Genomic DNA, 15,548 nt, shown 5'->3' on the forward strand with positions numbered 1-15,548 from the left:
GCCTCCTAAGGGAGCATGTATAAGAGAAGAATGGGAGGACCAAGACAGCTTCCCTGAGCACACCAAAAGGCACATTTTATCTCTTAGAAATTTGGTCTCCAAGACAGACAAAAAAATTTCTCTTTAAAATATATGAATGGAAACAATTAAGAGCACTACTGAAGAGGCCAATCCAGTTCTCAAGGCAATCTAGGAGAACGCTGTGGACAACTGTGTCAAAGGTAGCACTTAGATCTCGAAGAATTAGAACTGAGATTCTGTTGGCATCAGTGCTGAGCCTAAGATCACTGACAATTTTTCCATGTTGTGGTTTGCTCTGAAGCCTGACTGAAACTTTTCTAGACTATTGTTCTCATTCAGAAAGTTGTGGAATTGGCTGAAGATGACTTTATCAAGAACCTTACCCACGAAGGGAAGATTTGATGCAGGCCTGTCTTTAGCTACTCCTTCACCATCAATGTTTGGCTTTTTACAAAGGGGTTTGACAACTGTAGTTTTGAAGGCATCTGGAAAAACTCCAGTTTCAAGGCCTTGACCTGAGATATGAATTATCCTTTTGCTTCCATAGGTGCTGCGTGTAGTGCTGAGATCCCTCCATGCTCGATTTTTTTTGCTCCAGATTTCAGCATCTGCAGCATCTTGGGTCTCTTTTTGACTGAAACTAGTATGAACTATTTCCACAAGTGAGTAACCTTTAGACCAGCGGTGGAGCAGTATACTTGAGCTTTGGGAGATGCTACATTTACAAAGTTGTCCTAACATGTTGCTTCTGCTTTTTGCTTTTTGTGACCATGTCCTTTTCTTCCTGATGGACTTCTGGAAAAGGCTCCGCATGTATCACACAAGCAAGATCAAAAAAGAGAGAACTTTCTTCAAATTTGGTCAAAGTTTTCTGACTGGGGGTATTAATGTATGGCAGCGTAATTGTATCCATTTACCGATTTCCTCTACAAAACCCCATGTTTTTTGAAAGTCTGTCTTTCAAAGTGTGCGTGTGAAGTCTATTCATGGTCCGTGGTATAAGCTAATTAAGGACATGTCTACTGTTTTGTAAACAGAAACCTGATTAGAGAAATGTTAGATTTTCCTTCTGGCGACAGCATTGATCTGATTTATGGATCACCAATTTCAGAGGAGGTCGGATCACGAACATCTGTCATTTGTTGTATTACTGAGATGGGTAGGTAATTTCCAAACTCTTTCCTCCCTCTCTGCTGCTGCTGCTAGATGAGATTAACATTGCTGTCCTAACGATTCCAACATGCAGTCGGGAAGAAATACCGTCCCATGTGATGTGGAATTTCAGAGGAATTACACACTGAAGAGGAGCCTATTCTCACTTTCTTTTTCCTGCCAGTTCCTTTCTCTTCATTATATACTTCCTGAACAGAACAGGTATCGCATTATTTTATATAGGGACCTCCGCATTAAATATAAAACCAAGACCTGATAATTCTTTCGCGTGAATGAAAAGATGCCTCGGCACTTTTTACGAAGAGCAGGGTAATTATCTTTAGTGATGGCTTTTTTTTAGTTACTGATTGATACCGTATTACTAATGCAGATTGTTTGGTTATTTATATTGCTTTCCGTGAGAGATGTGCACGAAGTACTTGCTGTTACCTTTAACACTGCCTCGAATTGCTTTAGAATATTATGAGAGACATGCAAAATGCAGCACAAAAGTAAATCTTTACAGAGGGGCCATTGTACGCAGTATCTACGAGTATGATATTTTAATTGGGTGTTTGTATTCACTGATAAATCATCATTGTTGGGAAATATTCTGGGAGAGTTCTGCTTTGTACATCATCATATTGAAAATGCTTTCCGTGGTAAGCGTCCGTAGTAAATTGCGAGATTCCACCCCCCCGGCCCGGCCAGGGCACGTGATCTCCGCTCCGCTCGCGCACGGTTGCGGCGGGACCGGCTCTGTCGGCGAGGCGGCCGCCATCGCAGCCGGTAACGGTGGGGGTAGCTGCTGGGCGATCGCAAGCTGCGGTTGAAATAACGGAGAGGGGAGAGACGGTGGCAGGGAGGTAGGTAGGCAGGCAGGCAGTCTTTAATAGGGGGTGGTCGGAACCATCGGCAGGGAGCAGCGGCTGAAACGCGGAGGCGTAGTCTGCTCAGGATTACACCGGCGGAGGCGCCGGTAAAGGGCCCGTTGGCCTGCACACCGAGGCCCGGCTGGCGGGTTGCTCTTGACTGACAGCCTACTGCGTTTTTGTAGGCACCTGGGTTACCTCTTGTTTCAGTGTTGTAGTTCTGTACTTAAATAATCGCGACAAAACGATTTTGAATTCCATCTTTATTTCCCTTTTGAAATGATTTGTAATACTGTCAGTAGTGACATGTAAACAGACACCCCTTTTTGTCTTATCACATCTGAATACGTGAGTTTTTTTTATTATGGAAATATGACCCGAAACACTACAATAGGTCGTTGTAAACACAACTATATTGTATGTACTAATGAAATATTTATATATAGGAAACCTTAGAAACCTTATTTCTGGCGGATGTTAAAAGGTGCATTACTGCACTATTATATTTCAACTCCTAAAAATAAAACTCGATTTCTGTTAACCTGTGATGAAGCTTAATTCAGCTGCATGTAGGCAGCCTGAAATTGATTTCTGATATGGATTTAAGTGGCTGTCTCATTGATAAAATGAATAAATAAAATTTTTAAAGATCTTAGCAATTGAAAGCTGCTTTTATGTCATAATTCATGACTTGAAAGTAATAAATTGGCTGTTCATTAACAACTTGCATGATTAAATTCCAGAGTTAAGGAAAAATAACACCATGAAGTTCCTCTTGATCAATGAAAGTAATAATGATTTACATTTTTCCTGAGGGAACTAGATGGGGACCAAGAGTAAGAGCCTTGTTTGTTGTTTTGTTTTCCTAACATAGGTTTCATGCATCATCTTTCTCATTGTGGGAAAGTCTGATGCCTGGGAGGCTAAGCTTATGGTGTTGTCCAAATAGTGAATAAGTGGAGAGTATGTTAGCTTTCTGCATCTGATCAAATCTCTTGATTTTTTGTTGTCTGAGAAAAGTAACGGAAATAATTGTTAGTGTACCTCCACTGATCAAATTGCTTGATAAAGTTGGAATTTTTACTTTTTTCTATGTGGAAGGTAAGTTTTTGACTGTAATTTATGCTGCACCATATTCTGTGCAATTGATAGGCTATGATGCATGCAAGGTCAAATCAAAGTATATTGGAAATTGAAGTGAGTACGGAAAATAAGTAGAAAGACTGACTGTGTATTGTCCATATTTTCTCCAGAGTGTTGAAGTGTGAAACTAAAGAGTGCTTTTGAAAAAGGATGCTCAGTTTTATATCTTTGTTTTATTCTAAAGTTTGAAGTACTGGTGTAAATCATAATGAAGAAGTTCTGAGCCTTCGTCTCAGCTTTCATATATGCTACATTTATCATTCCTGGGTTTGTCTGTGATTCTGGCTTTGTCTTCAGAGGCTGTACTAGTGCTATTTCATAGTGATTTGTAGTCCAAGCTAGCCGGGGAAAGAAAGCATTAGAATCATTATTTAGATATGATGACAGTTGTATAACAGAGAAGGAGACAGACCACAATTGAAGCATGCACTTCTTTATCAAATCAACTTGTACAAAACAGCCAGTGGTAACATATCTGAGCATCTTCTGTAACTTCTGATTGCTTGGATTCTGCTAACAAAGCTCTGTTTTTTGTGGAGTTCTCCACTGTTGAGCAAAACCACATTTTTAAGTTAAAACTTCAGCTATAGAAAGGATAGGAGTTCTAGTTTTGCTTCGATTCTGTTTCCTGTCTTTTTAATTAAGTAGTCACAGACTGTTCACAACTTTTGAAATATGCATGTGGCTGATTGTTAAGTTTACTGTAATTTTTTTTGCTTCCTTGCACTTGCTATCATTACAAAGATATGTTTGAAATGTTAGCATGATGGGAATTAAATATTCCAAGATGTTTAACTTTTAAAAAGGCATGATGAAAAAGTGGACAGTGAGTTCTGATGGAAAAAGTTAATGGAAAGAAAAAACTTTGGCTTGAATGATCAGTTTGAACAGAGTTAAGAAAAATTAAGAGGTAAAAATAAATTGGGCGCTGTCTGTAGGCACAATCAATACTGCTAATTAAACTTAAGCTCAAATTTAATTTAATTCAACCATACACATTTGTACAGCTAAATGCAACAACATTCTTCTGGGACCAAGGTGCAAAACACAGTGTATATATATCACATTCAGCACATATTATTGTGTTCACATTATTTTGTTAACAGATAATAGTGTAGATATACAAATTGACAAAGTGTATCTAGCTAAATATACAGCATTGTAATGTTACTATTGCAGTCATAAATAATGTGTATTGGGTGGTACAGGGTGTTCAGGAGTTCACTGCCTGGGGGAAGAAACTGTTACCCAGCCTAACAGTCCTTGTTTCTTATACTGAGGTACCTTCTGCTTGATTGTAGGAGGTCAGAGAAATAGTGGGACAGGTGGGACAGGTCCTTGACAATGCTGAGGGCTCTGTGAATGCTGCACTTCTGTTATATGGGGTGAATGGAGGGCATAGTATAAATTGAAAAATGAGAGTAATCACAGTAGAATTTTAAAGAAATCAGGAAAAGTGTAGGGTATATGAGTGAGATTTTAAATGACTACATCTCATCTGTATTCATTAGGGAGAAAAGTATGGAGGCTTGAGAGTTACAATGACATACTGGAAAACATCTGCATGAGGAAGAACTAAAAATACTGGAATTCATTAGACCATAAGACATAGCAGAATAAGGCCATTTGGCCCATCGAGTCTGCTTTGCCATTCAATCGTGGCTAATCCTTTTTCCCCTTCCTCAGCCCTACTCCCAGGCCTTCTCCCCGTAACTTTTCATAATGTGTCCACTCAAGAACTTACCAAGCTCTGCCTTAAATACTTCCAATGACCTGGCGTCAACAATGCCTGTGGGAATAAATTCCACAAACTCACCACCTTCTGGCTAATGGTGCCTAGATCCCCAGAGCCTGAAAAGTTCTATCTCTGAAAGTGGGAGGTGAGTGCTGAGGCTCTGAGATGTTTATTTCTTCATTAGCCCTGGATCAGGTACAAGAAGGCTTGGTTGTGGAAGACAGAGGGAAGTGGTGGGGGTGTTATTAGTCTGACAGATAGTCTGTGACCGCTGGTGTTCTGCAAGGATCAGTATTGGGACTTATATTTGTATGGAAATGTAGGTAGGCTGATTCGTAAGTTTATAGACTACTCAAAAATTGGTGCTGTGGATAGTGAGCAAAGTTGTCAAATGATTTGGAACATATACTCCTATACCTAATAAAGTAGGTACTATGTGTTTTTCTGCTGCTGTGGACCACCTACTTCAAGTTTTGTTGTGTTGTGCCTTCAGAGATGCTGTCCTGCACACCATGGTTGTAACGTGTGGTTATCTGAGTTACTGTTGTTTTTCTGTCAGCTAAATCTGTCCAGCCATTTTCATCTGCCCTCTTTCGTTAACAAAATGTTTTCACCCACAGAACTGCCACTCACTGGATGTTTTTTGTTCGCACCATTCTGTATAACTCTGGGGACTGTTGGAGATCAACAGTTTCTGAGATACTCACACCATCCCTTACAGAGCATAGAAACCTACAGCAGATTGCAGACCTTCGGCCCACAATGTTGTGCCAGTCATGTAACCCACTCTAGAGACTGCCTAAAATTACCCTACTGCATAGCCCTCTATTTTACCAAGCTCCATGTACCTATCTAAGAGTCTCTTAAAAGGATCCATTATTCCTGCTTCCTCCACTGTCACCGGCAGTACATTCCATGCACTCACCACTCTCTGCGTGGAAAACCTTACTCCTGACATCCCCTCTGTATCTGCTTCCAAGCACCTTAAAACTATGTCCGCTTGTGTTATCCATTTCAGCCCTGGGAAAAAGCCTCTGGGTACCCATATGATCAATGCCTCTCAATATCTTGTACACCTCTATCAGATCACCTCACATCCTCCGTTGCTCCAAGGAGAAAAGGCCAAGTTCTCTCAACCTATTCTCATAAGCCACGCTCTACAATCCAAGCAACTCCTTGTAAATCTCCTTTTCACTCTTTCTACAGTATCCACATCCTTCCTGTAGTGAGATGGCCAGAACTGAACACAGTACTCCAAGTGGGGAGTGACCAAAGTCTTGTATAGCTGTAACATTACCTCACGGCTCTTGAACTCAGTCCCATGGTTGATGAATACCAAAACACCATACACCTTCTTAACAACACTATCAAACTGCGCAGCAACTTTGAGTGGCCAATGGACATGGACCCCGAAGATCTCTTCGATCCTCCACACTGCCAAGAGTCTTACCATTAATACTATATTCTGGCTTCAGATTTGACCACTTCACGCTTATCTGGGTTGAACTCTATCTGCCACTTCTCAGTCCAGTTCTGCATTCTGTTGATGTCCTGTTGTAACATATGACACCCCTCCAGTATATCCACAACACCCCCAACTTTTGTGCCTTCAGTAAACTTACTAACCCACCCTTCTACTGCTTCATCCAGGTCACTTGTAAAAGTCACAAAGAAGAAAGGTCCCAGAACAGATCCCTGTGGAACACCACTGGTCACTGACCTCCATGCAGAATATGAACAATCTACAACCACCCTTTGCCTTCTGTGGGCAAGCCAATTCTGGATCCACAAAGCAAGGTCTCCTTGGATCCCTTGCCTCCTCACTTGCTGAGTGAACCTGGCATGGGGAACTTTATCAAATGCCCTTCTGAAATCCATATACACTACATCCACTGCTCTTCCTTCATCAATGTGTTTTGTTATATCCTCAAAGAATTCAGTCAGTCTTGTAAGGCTCAGCCTGTACTTGACAAAGCCATGCTGATTAACCCTAATCAGATTATGTCTCTCCAAATGCTCATAAATCTTGTCTCTCAGGATCTTCTACAAAAACTTGCCCACCACTGATGTAAGACTCAATGGTTTATAATTTCTTGGGTTATCTCTACTCCCTTTCTTGAACAAGGGAACAATATTTGTAACCCTCCAATCCTCCGGTACTCCTCCCATCCCCATTGATGATGCAACCATTGCCCGAGGCTCCGTAATCTCCTCCCTCACATCCCACAGTAGCCTGGGGTATATCTCGTCAGGTCCCAGCAACTTATCTAACTTAATGCTTTTCAAAAGCTCCAGCACATCCTCTTTCTTAATTTCTATATGCTCAAGCATTTCAGTCTGCTGTAAGTCATCCCCATAATTGCCAAGGTTCTTTTCCCTGGTGAATACTGAAGCAAAGTATTCATTAAGTACCTCTCCTACCTCCTTCTGGTACCAACAATCATTCCATGATCAAAGACATTTAGATCAAATTTCTTCCCCATTCTGATGTTTGGTCTGAACAACAACTGACCTCATGGTCAAGTCTGCATGCTTCTATGCTGCCACATGATAGGCTGATTAGATATTTGCATTAATGAGCAGGCATACAGGTTTACCTAATAAAGTGACCTTTGAGTCTATACTGTAGATCAATTAGAAATGTAGGCATAGAAATGTCAAATAGAGTTTATTCTAGACAAGTATGAGGTTTTGCAATTTGGGAAGTCAAATGTAAAAGGAAACCATACAGTAAATGGAAGGATCTTTTTCAGAGCATTCATCTACTGAGTGCTCTTTGTATGCAAGTCGATACTTCTCTGAAATTGGAAGACCTACTTGCCTTCATTGGTTGTGGTATTGAGTGATGAAATCCAAGAAGTCTTCCTCCTTCCTTTCCAGTCCTGATGAAACATTTCCAGGCTCAAGACGCTGACTGTTTATTCATTTCCATATATGCTGCATGACCTGCTGAGTTCTTCCAGCATTTTGTGTGTTGCTCATGATTTCCAGCATCTGCGGAATCTCTTGTGTCAGGAAGTCATGTTTTTATATAAACCTTTTGAAGAATTGTATGTAGTTCTGGTCGTCATATTACAGGAAGGATGTGGATGTTGGATGCATCAGCAAGGGAGATGAGGCTGAGTACAGGGCTATGGTAGGAAACTTTGTCACATGGTGTGAGCAGAATTATCTGCAGCTTAATGTGAAAAAGACTAAGGAGCTGGTGGTAGACCTGAGGAGAGCTAAGGTACAGGTGACCCCTGTTTACGTCCAGGGGGTCAGTGTGGACATGGTGGAGGATTACAAATACCTGGGGATACGAATTGCCAATAAACTGGACTGGTCAAAGAACACTGAGGCTGTCTACAAGAAGGGTCAGAGCCGTCTCTATTTTCTGAGGAGACTGAGGTCCTTTAACATCTGCCAGACGATGCTGAGGATGTTCTACGAGTCTGTGGTGGGCAGTGCGATCATGTTTGCTGTTGTGTGCTGGGGCAGCAGGCTGAGGGTAGCAGACACCAACAGAATCAACAAACTCATTTGTAAAGCCAGTGATGTTGTAGGGATGGAACTGGACTCTCTGACGGTGGTGTCTGAAAAGAGGATGCTGTCCAAGTTGTATGCCATCCTGGACAATGTCTCCCATCCACTACATAATGTACTGGTTGGGCACAGGAGTACATTCAGCCAGAGATTCATTCCACCGAGATGCAACACAGAGCGTCATAGGAAGTCATTCCTGCCTGTGGCCATCAAACTTTACAACTCCTCCCTTGGAGGGCTGGTCCTGGACTTATTTCCTGGCATAATTTACATATTACTATTTAACTATTTATGGTTTTATTACTATTTAATTATTTATGGTGCAACTGTAAAGAAAACCAATTTCCCCCGGAATCAATAAAGTATGACTATGATGTTTTGGAGGGGGTGCAGTAAAGATGTACCAGGATGTTTCCTGGTATGGTGTTCTGTAGTTAGAAGGGAATTTCAGATAGAGGGTTTATTCTCAGTGGAACACAGGAGGTTTATTGAGGTTTATAAAATTACGGGGCATAAGTAGCATTCTTTTATCAGGACTGGGAAATCTTGAAACAGAGGCACAGGTGCAAAGCAAGAGGGGAAAAATTAAAAGATTTGAGAGTTATTCACACAGAAGGTAGTGAATATCTGGAATGGAGGAATGGGGCAAATATAATTACTCCATTTAAGCTGTATTGGGTAGGTACTTGGTTAGGAAAGATTTAAGGTATAAGGCCCTAATGCTAGCTAATAGGATTAGCATAAATAGATATTGCGGTCAGCATGGCGATGGGCCAAGGGAACCAATTCCTGTGCTGCATGTTAGTACAATTCTATGAACAGTGTGTCTTTGTAATATGCAGTATTGAGGAAAAGCATGCACAGGATGTGCAGTGTTAGTAGGGATTGAATTCTGTGCTAATAATGTAGCACACTACAAACTTCTCTTTTATCTTGTTGGATTGTATATGTTCTTCCACCCTGTGGTAGTATGTGATTAAAAGTAAAACTGTTAATGCGGCATGCTTGTGATTTTGATGAAGCTCGATTGACAAATTTTCCAGATTATTGGATATTGTTCCATTCTATTAATATCCCAGCAACACACACAGAATACTGGAGGAACTCAGCAGGCCTGGCAGCATCTATGGAAAAGAGTACAGTTGACATTTTGGGCTGAGAACCTTCATCAGGACTGGAGAAAAAAAGATGAGGAGTTAGAGTAGGAAGATGGGGGAGGGGAGGAAGAATCACAAGATGATAGGTGAAACCGAGAAGGGGCAGAGGGATGAAGAAAAGAGCTGGTAGGTTGATTGGTGAAAGGGATAGAGGGCTGGAAAAGGGGAAATCTGATAGAGGACAGAAGGCCATGGAAGAAAGAAAAAGGAGGAACACCAGAGGGAGGTGATGGGCAGGTAAGGAGGTAAGGTGGGCAAGAGAATGGGGAAGTTCGAGAAATTGATGTTCATGCCATCAGATTGGAGGCCAATCAACTTCTCAGTTCTTTATTTCTCCTCTCTCCCCTCCTGGTTTCACTATCACCTTGTGTTTCTTTCTCCCCTCCTCCCACCTTCTTACTCTGACTTCTCATCTTATTTACTCCAGTCCTGATGAAGGGTCTCAGCCCGAATGTTGACTGTACTGTTTTCCATAGATGCTACCTGGCCTGCTGAGTTCTTCCAGCATTTTATCTGTTGCTTAGATTTTCAGCATCTACAGATTTTATCTTGTTTATGATTTGTCTATTAATATTGTATTATACTTCTAATTAACTTCAGTTATTTTACAGTGTTTCTGTGAATTGAACAAGAGCACAGTAATTATCACTTGGTAACTCAGAGACCCCTTGAATAGTTAAATTGTGGATTATTTCTGTTTATTGCGTGTCCTCCTTTAGTTTGGCAATAGGAATGTTAGAGAAGAAGCTTTTTAATACAATTGCTGTGGAGAAATATTTGTATTTGTGTGTCAGATGCATGATCTATTCATGTAAAATGCCAATGCTAATATAAAATGAGAAGTTGTTGAAAATATTACGAATGACCTGGGCAATAAAAGTACAACAAAGGAGATTGAAATTTACTTAGTATTTTCAACAAATTGTCTGCAAAACTATTTTGACTTTAATATCTAAGCCTAGTGAGTACTTTAGTCACGGTTTGAATATTCTGAAAGGTCTTGTCATTCAGAGTGGAAATAAAGGATTCTGTGCTATTCAAAACAGGGAAGTTCTTTCGATCTTCTGGTCAACATTTCCTTTTTCATCTACGCCAATGAAACATCATTTTGATTATGCTGTTCATTGCTATTTGTAGGTCTTTGTCCCAGTAGGTTTTCTCTCCAAATATTACATTTGGATATTCACTTTGAACTTACGGTGTACAGGTATTTTAAAGTAAGCTCAATCATTTTTCTGTATTTTATTTTTTGATGGTTTGTTTATATTCATTCAGCAATTGAATTAGGGATATTATTACATACACCAGTAGATGAAATTGCATGTAAGATCTATGAACTTGTTTATTTACAAATGAAGCATTCATCACATTGTATAAATGATGCTGATCTATGAGGAAAATGCTCAATTTGTGTACTGTGCCTTTCTTAGCAAGCTGACTATAATCTATAATTGTATTCATAAAGTTTGAATGTGTATTAATAGTGTTTCAACAAAACTCTGAAGTTTTGTTGTTAATAGTTTATACAAAGCTATTATTGTCTTTTTGGTAAAATTTTATACTGCTGTATGCCACAATCTGAAAGAAGCTGAAGCTTGTTGAACTTAAAGTTGTATAAGGCTTTCTTTGTTCGATTTTTGCAGGAATATATGCTTGGATAAATACATTAGACTATGTTTCAAGTGTTTAATTAGCACCATTTCCATTGCATTTTTAGATATTGTTTTGGCACTTGGAGATCGTGATTCAATTTCACAGTGTCCTTTCAAACTTTTTTTTGCACATGCCTACAGTATAAGTAGACACAAAGAAAAGCAATAGCCTCTTTTGTCATTCAAATAGTGTACCTTTTTCTTCTTAGATTGCCTTTGATGAATGGTTGTTTTTGTCACATGTACTTTGCTCTGAACTAGTGCTAGAAGCTAGCTAGACAGATTTCCTATCACAGGGAGAATGGAACAATTAAATTTCAGTAGAAGAAAACATCTTTAAATTTGTTGAAGAGGGCTCAGTAAATCTAGCCAAACTTCCAGAATAAAAATAAATCTAATTTTAATGGAAAATATATTCCATACTGTTACTTTCCCCTACCCCTCACACTGAAGGATACAAGTAATGGTTGTGCTGTCTGAGAGAAGGTGGTGAGAGGTGGTTAATTGTAGTTAATTTGTGTGAAGGAGATGCAGGTTTGAGATAAGTGAGCACAGGAGAGGAGGTTTTAAAAATGTTTTGCTGGCGCTTTAAGATATAGACATAGCAATCTAAAAAAAAACGTCAAGTATCTGACAAGTTGAGCAGCATCTATGGAGAAACACACACACACACACACACACACACACACACACACACACACACAGACACACACACACACACACTTTCAGAAAGTCATCTAATGGTATGGTCTCCAGAACTCTCAAGAGTAGAGATGCATTGCCCTCTGAAAGAAATATCTATGTATCTCTATTTTAAAAGATTGCTCCCTTATCCCCTTGTTTAAGATTTTCTCTCTGGTTAAAATACTTCAACATCTACCCTGTCATGCTCCTTCAAGATCTAAAATCTTTATGTAGTCACTGTTCTTTCTTTTAAACTTTGTGTATAGACCAAAATTGATTAGTTTCTCATGATCGGGCAAATTCATAATATTAGGAATTAGCCTGATAAACAGTGGCTGCCAGTGCTGCTGTAAAACTGGAAAGGCTGGTTATTAAATAGTTGAATTTGTGGGTTGGCTCCTGAGGAGAGTAACCTTCCTCGTTGGAAGTTCTATTCCTTGAGCAGTAAGAATAGAGACCAAAAGTAGGTTGGGTGGGATGGAAAATTGAAGTAACGGATTACTTTATTTAGAGCTACTATACAAAGTGATCACTGTTTTGAGTTTGATTTTTTTTTCTTCAATTTTCAGGAGACAACATCAAGAGTAACACGCTACATTAATAATGTAAATGTAACTACAAAAAGTACTTAGCTTCATCCTATTGCTTGTTTCATTGTGATATAAATGGAACCATCCTACTTGTTCCAAATCCTACTTGGGGTTGGAGAGCCTGATATATTGATTGGACATATTGGTACTATGTCTGCTCAGTACAGAACTTGAGTTTCATCACATTTTGCTGCCAGTTTCCACCATGCTTTCACATGATGCATTTCTGATTCTGTCCTTTTTGATATCTTCATCTCAATGATAGGTATGGACTATTATATTATATAATGATACCATTAAGAAAGTCTTTGACTACAAGTACCTCGGGTCAAGAATGATGAGTTCGGAGAAGGACATAAAGATACGGAAGGCGCTAGCGTGGAGGGCTATGAATGACATGAAGGAAATCTGGAAGTCGACCCTGACCAGAGGGCTTAAAAAAAGGATTTTCATAGCAGTCATAGAGTCCATTCTCATGTACGGATGCGAGATGTGGACACTTACCAAGATGATGCGAAAGTCTCTAGATGGTTACTATACACGAATGCTCCGGATGGCTCTTGATGTGATTTGGCAACAGCACATGACGAACGTCGAGCTCTATAACAACCTACTGATGCTCACCACTAAAATCGAGGCAAGAAGACTGCAGCTGGCGGGGCACTGTCTACGCCACCCCGAGCTACCTGCCAGCCTAATCATCATATGGGAGCCCAAGCACGGGAGGATGAACCCTGGGCGCCCTCCCAAGACTATGGTCAACACACTCCTAGAAGACAGCGGCACAGCTAATGTAGATGAACTGAACACACTGATGAGGGAGAGGGAGAAGTGGAGAGTCCGTCATCGTGCCCGATGCCGGCCTCTTAGGCCAGAGTTGACGTAGTAGTAGCATTATATGTCCATACATACCATAATTGCATTCTCTTGCATTCTTGTAAGGATTTTCCGGTTTAGTTATATCTGATGAAGATACTTCCCTCATAATATTTCCAACATGTCTTCCTTTTATTCTGAACTGCGTCATCATCTCTATCATAATCAAATGGGCTTTTGACTCCATCTGTTTCATTCCCTGTAATTCTGCCTTCCTTTGATCAGAGGGAGAAAAAGGAGAGTGAGAGAAAGAATGTGTGTATAAAAATAAATAACGGATGGGGTACGAGGGGGAGGTGGGGCATTAGCGGAAGTTAGAGAAGTCGATGCTCATGCCATCAGGTTGGAGGCTACCCAGATGGAATATAAGATGTTGTTTCATGCCATCAGGTTGGAGGCTACCCAGACGGAATATGAGGTGTTGTTCCATGCCATCAGGTTGGAGGCTACCCAGGCGGAATATAAGGTGTTGTTCCATGCCATCAGGTTGGAGGCTACCCAGACGGAATATAAGGTGTTGTTTCATGCCATCAGGTTGGAGGTTAGCCTCCAACCTGATGGCATGAACATCGACTTCTCTAACTTCTGCTAATGCCCGACCTCCTCCTCGTACCCCATCTGTTATTTATTTTTATACACAGATTCTTTCTCTCACTCTCCTTTTTCTCCCTCTGTCCCTCTGACTATACCCCTTGCCCATCCTTTGGTTTCCCCCCTCCCCCCCCCGTCTTTCTCCCCGGACCTCCTGTCCCATGATCCTCTCATATCCCCTTTGCCAATCACCTGTCCAACTCTTGGCTCCATCCCTCCCCCTCCTGTCTTCTCCTATCATTTTGGATCTCCCTCTCCCCCTCCCCCTCCCCCTCCCACTTTCAAATCTCTTACTAACTCTTCCTTCAGTTAGTCCTGACGAAGGGTCTTGGCCTGAAACGTCAACTGTACCTCTTCCTAGAGATGCTGCCTGGCCTGCTGCGTTCACCAGCAACTTTGATGTGTGTTCCCTTGATCAAGAATAGGTTTCTATCACCAGCCTCCACTTTCTGTAGATTCCTCCACACTCAATGTGATGCCAACACCAGGAAGATATTTTGTATTCAGAATCTTTCTTTTGACTCCATGATTTATTCTTCCATTTCCAACATGTGTCCATGTTTTCATGATACTAGCTCATGCGGCTTCAGGAGAAGCAACATGCATCATTCTTTTATTTCCACCATTCTGATATCTGTGCAGCCCTGTGCTACGTTCAGTGCTCAGTAAGGGTGGAGTGGGGTGGTTTGTTTGTAGGGAAGAAACAAAGACAGAATGGGTAATTGTTTTGCAGAACACACAGTTTCCAGTTGCCCATTTAATTCTCACTCTGACTTTTCTGCCTTTTGATCTTTTACTGTGAAGCCCAGTATTAGACCAGAACAGCATCTAATCTTCAAAGGGTTGTAATATGCCTTGTGGATACTCAGTGAAGTTGTTGAATTAAGCCTTTCTAGTTTGTATCAGAATTGGTTAATTTCAATAAAAGATAATAACCTTTTAAAGTTAATGTGGTTCTTTTCTCTGGATATTTCCAGAATTCTTTTATTTTGGATTTTCAAATACTGCAGTATTCTGTATATATAACTCTCTACAGCCTACTGCTCTACTTTGTCTACACTCATGACTATATGGCTAGGCACAACTCAAATAGCAGTTATAAATTCAGTGATGAGACCACTGTTGCAGCATTTCAGATGGCAGCAAGGATATGAGATAGGTGGGCTGGTTGAGTGGTGCCACAACAACCACCTTGCACTCAATGTCAGCAAGATCAAGGAATTAATTGGCTCTACTTTATTAAGAGCCACCAAGGACTCTTGCAGATTTCTACAAATTTTCCCAAGGAACAGTGTTCTTCTCACAGTTCAAAGATGTACCAGATAGGTTAATTGGTCATGTAAATTGTCTCATGATTAGGTTGGGGTTAATCAGTGTTGCTGGGCTGGAGTGGTTTGAAAGGCTGGAAAGGCATATGCCATGCTGTATTACTTAATAAGTAGTAGATACATGGTGGAGAGCATTCTGACTGCTTATATCACAGCTTGATATGGAGGATCCAATGCACAGTAGACTCAGCCAATTCCCTCATGGCCACTCCTCCCCATCAC

The 15,548-nt window shown here is 40.6% G+C and overlaps 1 protein-coding gene across 2 annotated transcripts in view; it reads left to right on the forward strand.

Moving 5' to 3' along the window:
- The first annotated feature begins 1,918 nt into the window (after positions 1–1,918).
- ptpdc1a (protein tyrosine phosphatase domain containing 1a) overlaps positions 1,919–15,548 on the forward strand; it is a 129,518-nt gene continuing 115,888 nt past the window's right edge. Inside the window, exon 1 of one of the 2 annotated variants that reach the window (XM_063068410.1) lies at positions 1,919–2,039. The gene's annotated coding sequence lies outside the window, so the exon portion shown is untranslated. The remainder of the gene's footprint in view (positions 2,040–15,548) is intronic. The other variant, XM_063068411.1, reaches the window with a different exon arrangement.

Source organism: Mobula hypostoma, chromosome 15 (assembly GCF_963921235.1).
Source record: "Mobula hypostoma chromosome 15, sMobHyp1.1, whole genome shotgun sequence".
Taxonomy (NCBI): domain Eukaryota; kingdom Metazoa; phylum Chordata; class Chondrichthyes; order Myliobatiformes; family Myliobatidae; genus Mobula; species Mobula hypostoma.